Source organism: Lepidochelys kempii, chromosome 7 (assembly GCF_965140265.1).
Source record: "Lepidochelys kempii isolate rLepKem1 chromosome 7, rLepKem1.hap2, whole genome shotgun sequence".
Lineage (NCBI taxonomy): Eukaryota > Metazoa > Chordata > Testudines > Cheloniidae > Lepidochelys > Lepidochelys kempii.
In genome coordinates this window covers 85,223,680-85,238,013 of record NC_133262.1, presented here as the reverse complement: position 1 = coordinate 85,238,013, position 14,334 = coordinate 85,223,680, and the positions used below count along the sequence as shown (strand labels likewise).

Here is a 14,334-nt window from a genome sequence, read left to right as displayed (position 1 = left end):
ATGATAAATCAATCATTCATGTCACTTGCACCCCACAGCAAATGGTGCAGAGCCAAGTGCTCAAAATAACTCTGGGCTTTAGCCTGCAGAAGGTTAGAGTTATAGCATTGGATGGATCTTATTTCCTGACTTGCAGCACTAGTCCTAAAAAGCGCACTTGTATAGTTATGTTGCAGTTTAGTGAGGCTTTCCTTGTATTCATAGTTCACACTTAATGCATCCTCTGGATGAAAAGACTCATTTGTTCCTTGGGTTTGGTATTGTACCCCCAAGTCTACTGGATATGTTCTAGTTCCCTCCCCTTAATATCACAGTAAATGGTTGGAAGGGAGAGTAGCAGCTTTCTGGCATCTCTGCCCACTAATGCTTTTTTTATTTGCACTGTTGTCAATGTAGCAGTGATCTACGCCACTACATTCTATAGTAAGTACAGTGCTATTACCAGCAGGACAGTGGGGTGGGAGGAGGTATTGTTTCATATTCTCTGTGTATATATAAAGTCTGCTGCAGTTTCCACGGTATGCATCCGATGAAGTGAGCTGTAGCTCACGAAAGCTCATGCTCAAATTGGTTAGTCTCTAAGGTGCCACAAGTACTCCTTTTCTTTTTGCGAATACAGACTAACACGGCTGTTACTCTGAAACAATGTAGGGTAGTACATTTATGATGGTTCCTCTTCAGGCCCAAACTCCTCACACTTACATGCATAATCCCCTGATGAACAGCCACCTCTGGGGTGAAGGAAATTTTGGCCAGTGACTTGGGACAAACCCATACTCTTAAAGAATTGCTTTGGACCTTTAACTTTCATTCCCACAGTCCACATAGAACTTGGGTGCTGAGGGACCTCCGGTGAAAAGATGACTCTCATACTGATCTGACATGACAAGTGATCAAGGTAAGTTTGATGGGACAGAGAAATACTGTGAGCTAGTAAAAGTATTTGAGGGGGATCATGAATAAGGCTACAATTTAGTTGCGGAAGTAACGAAATCCATGACTTCCAGTGACCTCCGTGACTTCAGCTTGCGGTGGTTGGCAGCTGGAGGGTCACCTGCCTCTAGTGGGATGCCTCTGGAGCTCCAAGAGGCTGTGGGTGGCTGTGGAGGAGTTCCCAGCTGCTGCGGAACCTCCAGCTGCCATGGGTGGTGGAGGAACCCCTGAGCCCCAGCCTGCAGCGGGGAACCCCCCAGCCCCAGGCGGGGGAATCCCCCCAGCTGCTGCAGGCAGCTTGTATCCCCAGTGCAGCTGCTCCACTTCAGGCAGTGTGGGGATTCGCAGATCCCTATTATGTCAGGTATATTTTTAGTAAGTCACGGACAAGTCACAGCTTCTGTGAATTTTTTTTTTTTTGCCCATGACCTGCCTGTGAATTTTACTAAAAATATCCATGACATAATCTTAACCTTAATCATGAATTCAAGAATGGTTTAGAGGTCTGCAGGTGTTGGTGGAGAAACTTGCCATCCCTCTAACTCAGAACAGCTTCTGAAAGAGGACTTCAGTTCTTAAAACTAGGGCTTAATGACCTTTGGTAAACAAACAAATCTGGCAACTATGTAAAATACAATTCACTTTCTGCCTGTTCACTCTTTGAAAAATCTTTGCCTACATTTTACCCAAACAAAGAAAATGGCATGAATAGGCACATGTTTGATTTTATGTACAATACTTATGATTCCTTTATTGGTTTTCAAGGATATCTCCTATTTATAAAACAGTGCCTACTAGTCCAAGTACCAGTTAAGCCTTGAAGCCGTTGTTTAACACATATATGAACAATATATATACACCAGGAAGAACAAAACAGTTCTGTGTAGAATAAGGGTAGAAAATAAAGTGTATGACTGTTTTATAAGAGTTCTTGAACTTTACAATACCAGGACTGCCCTGGGATTTCCCTTCTATTTAGCTCTATGGAAAGTACAGAGTGATTGCAACCCTGTGATACCTGTTCATGACTTCTGGTTGAGAACCACCATTGTAAAGTATGGAGCTAGGGTTGCTAGTGGTTTGGGACTCTACCCAGACACATGACTTGGAATACTATTTTTATACTTTGGGATGAATAATAATCACTTCTCTGGTCATTGTCAGCTGCAGAAGATGAAGGGAAGGGTGCCTTTGTGCTGCTGCCCCTTTTCGTTCTTTGCAACGTGTTTGGGATAGGATCCGTTCCCCATCGTTTGAGAGGAGGGGAATTGCTAACGTCGAATGAGCTGCTTTTCCCTGTGTAAAACAAACAATCTTCTGCATCCTTAACTTTCTGAGAGTGGCTAAGTGGTATGAAGCCCAGGTGGCTGCATGATTGGCACTGCATTTCCCATGTTTCTGAGCCTGACCCATAGCTCTGCCTCTGTGCTACTCTGCCCACTCAGGATGCTGACCCCAGGCTGACAAGGCAACGGAATCATGCTGTAGGAGAGGAGGGATTAGGTAGCAGAAATGCATGAGCACTGCGAGAGAGAAACAGTAGAGATGGAAAGGAAAGAAGAAAAATGATTTTTCAAAAAAAGAATACCTTGCACTAAAGAGAAAAATATATAAATACTCTCCTCTTATTTTCCCCTTTAAACAATTGCAGTGGTTGCCATAGAGATGGCGGCGCTGGGGCAGCTTTTATAGTGGGGGTGCTGAAAGCCACCAAACAAATTTGTAAAGCACTCAATGGCTATTACTTTGAAAGGGGTGCTGTTGTGCCCCCAGCTCCAGCACCCCAGGCACAGGGATGATAAGCATGAGATGGGCAGCGAGAGCACAAATGGGAGGAGTGGTGTCCTGAGATGATCTGACTTAAGACATGGTCCATGCTTTAGAAGAGTTTGAGAACTCCCTCATAGATCAAAAGTTATGTCACTCAGTGTGAGGTACTTACTACTGAGGTGCTAAAATTCACTGCTAGCCTGGACTCTGAGCTCAGAATAAGCAGGATTAAACATCATTGTTCTCATCTTTATTTGAAGACCAGAGATAGCTTTACTGGATAGATTTGCAATTATATTCCTGCACAAGAAACACACTCAAGTTGCCTGTGCAGTCGTATGACAAACATTTGTTTTACCAGTTCATTTCCAGTGTAATTCATCCTGAAATCAAGACAGCTAGTCACAGATGGCACAGCAATTTGCATTTCAGCTACCTGATTTCAATAGCTATGGTTATACACCAAGAGGTAAATATATATTTGTATATACTTTGATTTGAGTTGTTTTGGTAACTGAAAGAAGTACTAGGGTTTGGCACAGCTTGTCATCTTTTCCACGTACTAGTAGGGAATTTCCTTTTTCCCTTGTCAAAAATGCTGTGTAACTTTTCAGATGGCTGCAGTAGACTACCATGAACAAGACAGCCCTTGTGTCCTTAACTTTGCAAATATTCAAAGGGGGCTCCAGCCCCTATCTCTAGAACTAAAGCATGGACAGAGCTCTGCAGTTTCCTCAGTGACAGCCACACTCTTCTACAATCATGTCCTCATGGTGGCCTATTGTAACCCATCCCTCTTCATAATAGAGCATGCTAAGTGGACTCATTCTCAGTGGACTGCAGCAGGAGGCAGGGACATGATCAGGGTGATAATATTTCAGCAAACCCTGGAGAGAAAAAAGAACCAAATGTCACATGAAAGGTGGTGGTGTTTGGGGATTTTTTTTCCTTTTGGGGAGAAGAGAAGGAACAAAGTGCCCTGACTCCAGCTGCTTCGTATCAAGTAATAAGAAAAGGGGGGCCAGGTGGGGGGTGTGTGTGAGCAGTTATCCAAGGGGTGGGCAGCAGAATGCCTGACTAATTTTTGGAGAATTTGAAATTCAGCCACTAAGGTGCCAAAGCAGCAGATGATAGTGTCATTTGACAGGCTCTCTGAGAGAAAGGAACAAAGCTGCAGAAGTGCTATTAAGTCCACCACTACCAGACCCCACAATCAAGTCAACGTTACCCATTGCCAATAGTATCAAGCTGGTAAGAGGTGTAATAAAGTCCTCATGGACACCTTGCCCATATTCATGGTTAAAAGCAGTTCAAGCATCACTATCATTACAGTCTCTTGCTGTGCTCCAGGACAGACAGCAGACTGAAAGAGATGAGAGAAATCTGTGGAATCAGAGTATAGGTATGAGTGGGACCTTTACCACATTCTCAGTATCATTCTCTAAAATGGGAGGCTTCAGGCAGAAGGATAATCTCCAAATTTGTTCATGTCCAAATATTAGTGCTTGAGTCAGGATATAACTACTATTTGTTTAAAAGCATTGCTGGCAGTTTGACCTGTCTAAAGAAACAAACAATGCTGATCAATAATGGGTCCAGAACCTCTTCACTTGGATTTAAAAGCCATAAAGAGGATTGGGGTAGGTAGGCTCTGAGATGTTTGATTGCAACTAGAATTGCAATTGGTTCATGCTAGAATTGCACTTCATGATATTTGTGATAACATTCTGCACTACAAAGCAGCTTTCATTTAAAGATCTCAAAGAATTTTACAAATGTATTTTCATTTTACAGATGGGGAATCTGAGGCATAGAGCAATGAACTGACCTGTCAAGCATCACAAAGCAAGTCTGTCGCAGACAGGAAAAATAGAACCCAATTTTCCAGAGTCCCAGTCTTCTCTATCTACTAGTCAACACTGCCTCCCTGTTAAACTTTTGTAGATTTTAACTACATTATTTTTTTTTGCAAAATATACTCTTTGAAAAATTATATTTGCACGTCCTAAAGCTTCCTAGAACAAACTGCAGTGTGTTTTCACACCCATCCTTCCCACAAAAATTAATCATGAAGGCTTTTCCAAATATAGCATTTGAATGCTTACTATTCAATCATCACTTTTATGTTCCCTAACAAACAATGCAGTAGTCATGAATTATCAGATGAATTGCCATGTCACTATTTGTTGTTCATGCTTTTTCTTGAAGCATTATTAGACTGAATACAAATACTGAAATACTGGGTACTATTTGTATACAAGGTAATACAAATAGGTTCGGTCAAATACCTATTCCAGAAATAACCAGTATCATTTTAAATAGAAAAGGATGTATGAATACTGAAAATGCAATGAAAAAAACTTTGAAATCAATAAAATCGTGTTGTAAGTAATTATACTTAATAATATACCACAGCATTCATTATTTTTGCTAAAAAGCTGTATTTAATTTTCTTCAACTGGGATATATCCAAGAGCTACAGCTGGCACGTGGGCTGAAATAGATCAGCTGTTAACTAGAGTTGGTCAGAGAAATTCTGAAACTATTTTTTTTATTGCAATTTGCCAGTTCTCTGAACTGGTTGATTCTGACAAAATCCTGCCTGATTTCCTGCCAGCTCTCCCACCTGGCTCCTTGGCAGCTCATAGATAGCCAGAACTCCCAAGGCTTCCAACCTTCCAGCTCCAATTCATCCTGCCATGAGTGTTATTGAGAACCCAGAGTTTCCTGGTCTTCCACATTCTTTGGGTCCCTTGGGTTCCCAGCAACCCACTAAGCTGACTGCCTTGGAGGTGGGGATCCTGGAAGCCCTGGCATCTGCAGGCTGAAACTGACACAATTCCTGTCAGTTTTACTACTGCCTACCACTGAATAGCAATGATAAAACTGACCAGACTCTGTTAAGGTGACAAAATACTGAAAAATATTTGTGGAATTAAAATTTGATTTCCCACCCAGCTTTACTCTTAACCTGCATAGTACCTGACTTTTCAGATCTAACTGTATAAGAAAGTTCCTATGTATTTAAGTTGGGACATTGTCATGTAGCTGATGTTTTAAACTAATTTTCATTTTTCCTTTCTTCATTATTTGTAATATGCTCTCAAGAACCTGAAAATAGTTTTCTTTCTAGCGGTTTATTTGCACAACACTAATTGCCAGTCTTTCACACTTTCATAGTGGTATCAGAGTTTATGTTCAGTGTAGACTGCAACCATTAGAGGGCAGGATACTCATATACACTTGAACATTCCATCCAGTTGTTACTATAAAGCTCACAGAACAGTTGTCTTTTTTTTTTTAAAAATGTATCCCCACCGAAAATATAAATTAATGTAGCCCGTAAAAATGTTTCAGAATGTTAAAGGTGAACTGCAAATAAAATATGAAAATTCCGTCCATTTCATCAATTGCTGCTGAATACCCATTTAGTCAGCCTAAAAAGGAATTCTGCACGTTATTATTTATCATCATCCCCTGGAGTTCTAAAATAATAATAACTTAGAAAAATGCAAAATGCCACATTTGAAGTACCATGGTGGCTGTAAAATCACCAGCACAGTGAATGCTAGGATATTACATTGGAGTGGGAGCCAACAATACAGGTGGGAAGGACAACACAGAACGTGAAGGGAAAGAAAACAGTGAGGTTTTAGGTAATAATGTATTTCTTAGCTGGCTAATTGGGGCTTTCAGTAAGGACTGGTAAAGTAGTTGGAATTTTAATATTTTATTTGCAATCCATCTTTAAATTTGGCTTTAAAAAAATATAGCTCTTCAGAACATCTTCAGAAAAGCCTGAAAAATGTTTCATTTGGCTGCCTAAACTTTGTGTTCTCTGCGATTTTAACTTTGGGAGATAAAACGAAGAATTCGGACAGCATCCCAGGGTAAAATTCTGACCCTAGTGAAATCAATGACAAAATTCCCACTGACATCGGGGTGACATCCTGCCCTGCCGCCCCCCCCCCCCCCCCGCAAGTCCCTATTCTTAGATCCTGTGCACAAGAGGAAGACAGAACTGGGAGTCAGGAGGTCTGGGTTTATTCCCAGCTCTTCTACAGGTTACTGTTAAACCTTGGACAACTCAATTAATCACTCTCTGTGTCTCAGTTTCCTTATCTAGAGGTGTTTTGAAGCTAAATTGTTTTCAGTGCTTTGAGATCCTGAGATGGGAGGTGCTGTAGAAGAAATGCAAAGCATTATGATTTATATCCATCCTAGAAAAAGTTACATTTTTCCAAGGCTTTCATCAATTATTATCCACTAGTATGTTGGAGCAGTTCTGTTAAGCTTAAAAAGCAAGGGACTATAAAAGAGCATTAAAGTACTCTTAAATTTCATTTTGCAGCATAGAGACTGATTTTCAGCCTAGGAGGCCTAACTGCAGTGATTTTCAAACAGTGGTCTGCAGGGAATTGCTGGTGGTCCACAAAGAACCAGCTGGTTTCTCCCTTCTTGTTTCTAGCTACTAAAATGCACTAAAACAAGCTAAAAATGAATCAGATACTTTGGTGGTGGTGTTTTTTGTGCATGTAAACAATTGATGTAGTTGCCAAAGGAATGCTGTGGAGACTATGGAGAGAGAGAGAGGAAGGTGTCCACAAGGCACTCTCTTTATTAAGCTGTTGTCCATACTACGAAAACTTTGAGAACTCCTGCCCTACTAAGTATTGTTAAAATATTAAGTAGAAAGGAGCAGTGGAACAGCAATTTAACATCTGTGTTTTGGAAATGCTCCCTACCAATACTGAATGCTGGGAGGGTGGGGGATAAGGAGTAATTCTGGTTTCCAATAGAAGTAATGATGAGTTTGCAATAAAAAGGTTCTAACACGGAGAAAACAATACGTTTTATCAATTTGCAAAGATCAAAGTTTTCTCTCTGAGATCAGTTCTCTTCATGAAAATGATTTTTATTGCAATATATATATATATATATTAGACAGCATAGCAAAACCCTTCACAGAGACATTTGTAAATTAAACAGAAGAGATAAGTTTTTAAGGTGATTTAACCAACTCTCAAAAGATGTAGCAATAAGATTCATAAATATTAAGGGCAGAAGGAACCATTATGATCACCACATCTGACTTTCCATGGCTGGCAAGTTTTCTTCCATTTTCTTTCTAAGGTATGTATTTCTAGAGCACCAATACCAATGCATATATGTGTAATGCCTCTGTGCATTCCTGGAGCCCCTTTAACATATATACATAGTATGGGTGCTCTAGAAATACATAACTTAGAAAGAAAATACAGGGCTAACCTAAATCCTGCTATCCAGTCAATCAGTCACCGGTTAAGACAGAGGAATGGATTATTTCTAATATTTTCAACTTTTTTGTATATTATATTATCACAGAACCTCGGAGCCCCCAGTCATAGACCAAGCCCACATTGTGCTACATTTGTATTTCATACTTCATCTATATTACACATTACAGGGAGTCATTTATATTTGTTTCAGAGTAGCAGCCCTGTTAGTCTGTGTTCGCAAAAAGAAAAGGAGTACTTGTGGCACCTTAGAGACTAACCAATTTATTTGAGCTTAAGCTTTCGTGAGCTACAGCTATATACCAGTAATTATACAAGCTGTGGTTTGTGTGGTTAGTGAGCATTCCATTTGTAGAGATACCTACAATATAAATAATATGGCTAGATTTGTTTTGCTGAACATACTACAATGTAGTAATCTTATAATTTGCATTTGTTACATCTTGTTCTTATGTTTTAGTATTGTTACACTCCCTGAATAATTATTTTTTTAATGTGCAGAGAAGGGAGAGGGAGAGTAAGCTTTAATAAAATAAAAACCATCTATTATAAAGTTACCATATTTAACACACTTAAATGAATAAAGCTACAATGCTATTTTAAGATTCCTAGAGACAGCACGATCCATTCTGCTCTCATGATTTAAGATCTCATCAGAAACCTCAGTGACATTTAGAGCCTTTAATTTTCCAGTGTGTATTAGTTATGCTATATTTAGTAAACATTTTACCAACTTCTAATTATTCCTGTTTTTAAGTAATACAAGCAGTTCTCCTATTACATCAAAACTGATAAAATTATCATAATTTTTGTTTCAAATTCAGCCATTCAGAACTATGTCTGACTTAAACAAGATTGATCAGATTCCTGGGGGGAGGGGAAAATCAATAAACAAGATCATGTATATTAGGAGAATCTATATCATCATCCCTTCCCCCCCCCACCCTTTAATTCAAACTTTTTATGACTTTTGTTCAAACAAAAGTTTGCAAAAGGGTTATGTTTATTTTGTATAGTTTGTGGACCCAATTCTGTCCCTAGAATTTGCTTCAGAGATCTTGCACAGCTGTAGCTGAGGACTGAGTTTGGCCCTGTATGACTACAGTTTAGTGGATATGTATCCTTCATAAATGTATTCTCACGTGCTCCAACACATATCTGCTTTATAATATACTGTATGATCAGTTTGTTTCTTCATCTTCCTACTTTTTTATTATTAAAAGCATTTATTACATGCTGCACTGATTAATTATTTCATTCTTCTCTATAACCACACTATGTTAATCTAAGATGATGTAACAGGTACAACTCACATAGCACTGCCACTGTTCTATTATATTGAATTTTGTCTGCTGGTAAAGGATAGCACTAGAGAATGTTCAGCTCTCCCTCGTAGAGCTGGGCAAAACTAGGGGAAAAAATTTCCCAGTAACTTTTGTAAAAAGATCCATTTTTTTTCCACACAATTTTGAAATTTCAAAATTCAAACTTTTGTCAAAATTCAAAAAACATCTGACAGCTCATATGTCCTCTGCTTTTCCTCCCTCCAAATTTCAAAATGCTGTCAAAGGTTTGAAATTGGAAACACGTAAGGTAGCTCTGCTCCCTAGGATTTTCTATTGAAAATTAGCCAGCTGAAAATTATTGGAGGATTGCCTAGGAAAATCCATTAATGACTTTCAACCTCCAGGATATCTCTCCAGCGTGGAAAGGACAGAAAAGCAGTGGAATTATTCTGCAAGTCTTGTTCCGGCAGGCTGTAAGCTGCCCCATATTTCCATACACACACTTAAGTTTCCAGAGGGGGATATGAATGCTCCGTGGCTAAACATAATAAATTAATGTAGACAGGTCACACATATTACACAAAGGTACAGTGGTGCTGGAACAATTTGTATAGCAGCATGCTGAGAACCATTGAAACTAACTGTAAACCTTGTATATGATGGAAACCACTTCAAGCCAAGGGGTGCAACAGCAGCCCCAGAACCCCTAGTTCCAGCATCTATTCAGGAGCAAGCAAAACAGGTTAAGATTGAGGGATTGTATCCTGACGTTATCAATGGTGATTGCTTACAGAACTACAATGGGTTAAAGCAGCAAGCAGTTTTTTAAGGCAGGGGTTCTCAACCTTTTTCTTTCTAAGCCCCCCCTCCCCCAACATGCTATAAAAACTCCACGGCCCAGCTGTATCACGACAATGGTTTTTCTGTATCTAACAAGGAGTATATATAGAGGGTAGCAATCAGGGCAATTGCCTGGGGCCCTACACCAAAGGGGGCTCCTCAAAGCTAGAGTTGCTCAGGCTTTGGCTCCAGCCCTGGGTGGTGGGGTTCGGTGCCCCAGACTGCAGTTCTGTGTGGCGGGGCTTTAGCTTTCTGCCCTGGGCTCTAGCAAGTCTAATGCTGGCCGTTGTTGGCAGACCTGTACACGGCCCCACACGGCCCCCTGACCACTGGTTGAGAACCACTGTTTTAAGAGAACTGATAGATTGTTTCTCTTCAAAACAAAGGCTAAAAGAAACAGGAGAAGATTGGGATGGGACCTATTCATGTTCATGATGGCCATTGAGGATGATGGTCTGGAGATAATCTAATCACTCCACGGTTGAAAGGAGAGAGGCAGGATGTGGACTGCAAATCTGTGACAGATGTCTGGCAGGGGCATGGATCCACATTCTCTGCCTCAGGGGGAAACAACCACAAAGGGCACCACAGCTGAAGGGATAAGGGCATGACAGTCAGGCTCTTTCCCAGACACTTTCCCCCTTGCAGAGTTTATTCAGCCAGCCCCAGGGATGTGGATTGGGAGGTTTTGAGCTGCCTGGCAGGGAGATTTGACAATCTATGAGGACCATCAGACATCACAGAAGCAAGCATAAAGAACAGGAGTACTTGTGGCACCTTAGAGACTAACACATTTATTAGAGCATAAGCTTTCGTGGGCTACAGACCACTTCATTGGATGCATAGAATGGAACATAGAGTGCGAGCAATGCCCCTCTGCCATGTACATTGGCCAAACCGGACAGTCTCCACGCAAAAGAATAAATGGACACAAATCTGACATCAGGAATCATAACATTCAAAAACTGGTAGGAGAACACTTCAACCTCTCTGGCCACTTTAAAAGATTTAAGGGTGGCAATTTTGCAACAGAAAAGCTTCAAAAACAGACTCTAAGGAGAAACTACTGAGCTTGAATTAATATGCAAACTAGATATTAACTTGGGTTTGAATAGAGACTGGAGTGGCTGGGTCATTACACATATTGAATCTATTTCCCCATGTTAAGTATCCTCACACCTTCTTGTTAACTGTCTACATGGGCCATCTTGATTATCACTACAAAAGTTTTTTTCTCCTGCTGATAATAGCTCATCTTAATTAATTAGCTTCTTACTCCACCTTTTTATGTTCTATGTGTGTATATATATATATATATATATATATATATATATATATATATATATATATATATATATATATATATATCTTCTTACTATATGTTCCATTCTATGCATTTGATGAAGTGGGCTGTAGCCCACGAAAGCTTATGCTCAAATAAATTTGTTAGTCTCTAAAGGCTTCAGAGTAACAGTTGTGTTAGTCTGTATTCGCAAAAAGAAAAGGAGTACTTGTGGCACCTTAGAGACTAACCAATTTATTTGAGCATGAGTGCCACAGGTACTCCTGTTCTTTTTGGGGATACAGACTAACATGGCTGTTACTCTGAAACCTGTCAGAAGCAAGCATGGCAGTGGAGAAAAGGGAAGAAAAGAGCATTGGAAAGCAAGGGCCTGATCCTGGGTGCCTCCATTTATTTTAATTATCTTTAAATCAGGCCCTAAGTGCACCACACTCTGGAGATAGCAGAACACAGGACTGATTCATCTATGCATCTGTCCCCCAAATAACTGCTCAGACATACCCTGATTTGAAAAGCATTCAGTGAAAGGCTTCATGGTCCATGGAAATTCTCATCAGTAGCTATATACAGTTGTTGTAGCCCTGTGGGTCCCAGGACATTAGAGAGACAAGGTGGGTGAGGTAATACCTTTTATTAGACCAAAACTCTGTTGGTCAGTGAGACAAGTTTTCCAGCTACACAAAGCTCTTTTTTATGTCAGGGAAACGTGCTCAGTGTGTCGATCTTTCATTTAGCAGGTACACTCTGAGTACATTTCCCAGACCTGAAGAAGAGCTCTGTGCAGCTGGAAAGCTTCTCTTCCAATAAAAGATATTATCTCAATCATCAGTAGCTGTCACCCCAAAGCCTGCTGCTAACAACAGTAATATGAACTGGCACAATATACACAAACACATCCTAAACGTAGTTAGGAAAGGATGTGAGATCTGTATGTTTACAATACTACAGGTACACTTCCACATTCAATTTTTTATCAAGGCGAATCTTAGTTGAAATGAACATGTGTGTGGCCGAAATATGACAGAGATAATCTCCCTCTCTTTCTCTTTTCATTCCGATCCACTAATTGCTCCAATGCAAGGCGGGGAGGGAGAGGCCCTAGCTGTGTGACCAGGGAGCAGCGCACGGCCCTGGGGCGGACACTGGCCTCCAGCAGCGACGGCGCCCTTGCTAGGCACACACAGTGCAGAACGGTGCCCGGCACGCCGCCTCCTGGCCCGCAGTCAACGTGGGCAGGCTCAACAGCCCAGCGCCGCAGGTGGCGTTGCTGGTGCCCGGAGGAGGAAGCCGCCCATTTACTGTGCGGCCGCAGGCTGCGGCCCACGTCCGCCCGGGCCGGGAGCCCGGCGCAGGCTCACCGTGTAGGCTGGCGGAGCGGGCGCGGAGGGCCTCTGAGGAGGGCCCCGAGGCGCCTCCTGGGGCTGGGCGCTCGCCGGGCTGCCGCGGGGGCTGAGGGGCGGCGCTCTCCGGCCAGCCCCGCCAGGAGCAGCAGCCGAGGCGCCCAGAGCAGGCGGCCCCAGCGCCGGGCTGGCACCTGCCTGGCCCGTCCCCCGCTCCCTGTCGCCTCCCCCCGCCGCCCAGGCTCCCAGGGGCTCCGCGCACAGGTCACTGGGGGCGGCTGCCGCCCCCGGGCCCAGCAGGCCTGGGCTCACACCAGGAGACAGGCACTGCCGGGGCGGAGAGGAGAGCTCAGCTCGCCCTGGGTAATGTCCGAGCCCCTCCGCTGGGCTGCCCAGGCCCCTCCTCAGAGCACAGCCCCCCTGACACGCACAGAGCCCTCGCCCTCCCCCCCACTCCTTCCCCAGCCGCCCTCCCCCAACCCTTGCACCTACCCGCTGCGTCCTGCCTTGTGGCTGGGGGGGGGGTGTCCTGCAAGTTTCTCCTCTGAAGGGCACCGCTAGCTACCGTTGCGGTGTCCAAAACGGAACAGTCTGAACAGACCCGGCCTGATTCTCCGCTGCCTAGCACCTGTGCTCATCCTCAGCGACCGCCGTGCAAGTGGGGCTACCACGAGTAGCAGCATTTTCCACATGGTGCTCCTTTTGCACCGCTGTACGTGGCTAGGCAGAGTGCACCGCGGTAGAGCATCAGACTCAGTATTGACACATGCACAGACTCCAGCGAGGCTGGTCCCCCTACTGTGTCCCTTTGGTTATGCCCATGTGACCAAGTGTCATAAATATAAAGGGAAGGGTAAACCCCTTTGAAATCCCTCCTGGCCAGGGGAAAGCTCCTCTCACCTGTAAAGGGTTAAGAAGCTAAAGGTAACCTCGCTGGCACCTGACCAAAATGACCAATGAGGAGACAAGATACTTTCAAAAGCTGGGAGGAGGGAGAGAAACAAAGGGTTTGTGTGTCTGTCTATATGCTGGTTTCTGCCAGGGATAGACCAGGAATGGAGTCTTAGAACTTTTAGTAAGTAATCTAGCTAGGTATGTGTTAGATTATGATTTCTTTAAATGGCTGAGAAAAGAATTGTGCTGAATAGAATAACTATTTCTGTCTGTGTATCTTTTTTGTAACTTAAGGTTTTGCCTAGAGGGGTTCTCTATGTTTTTGAATCTAATTACCCTGTAAGATATCTACCATCCTGATTTTACAGGGGGGATTTCTTTATTTCTATTTACTTCTATTTTTTATTAAAAGTCTTCTTGTAAAACACTGAATGCTTTTTCATTGTTCTCAGATCCAAGGGTTTGGGTCTGTGGTCACCTATGCAAATTGGTGAGGCTTTTTATCCAACATTTCCCAGGAAAGGGGGAGTGCAAGTGTTGGGAGGATTGTTCATTGTTCTTAAGATCCAAGGGTCTGGGTCTGTAGTCACCTAGGCGAATTGGTGAGGCTTTTTACCAAACCTTGTCCAGGAAGTAGGGTGCAAGGTTTTGGGAAGTATTTTGGGGGGAAGGACGCGTCCAAACAGCTCTTC

The 14,334-nt window shown here is 42.5% G+C and overlaps 1 protein-coding gene across 5 annotated transcripts in view; it reads right to left on the bottom strand.

Moving 5' to 3' along the window:
• LRRC20 (leucine rich repeat containing 20) overlaps positions 1-13,521 on the bottom strand; it is a 152,338-nt gene extending 138,817 nt beyond the window's left edge. For all 5 annotated transcript variants that reach the window (XM_073353591.1, XM_073353597.1, XM_073353592.1 and 2 more), the window contains exon 1: positions 13,241-13,521. The gene's annotated coding sequence lies outside the window, so the exon portion shown is untranslated. The remainder of the gene's footprint in view (positions 1-13,240) is intronic.
• Between the last annotated feature and the right edge of the window lie 813 nt (positions 13,522-14,334).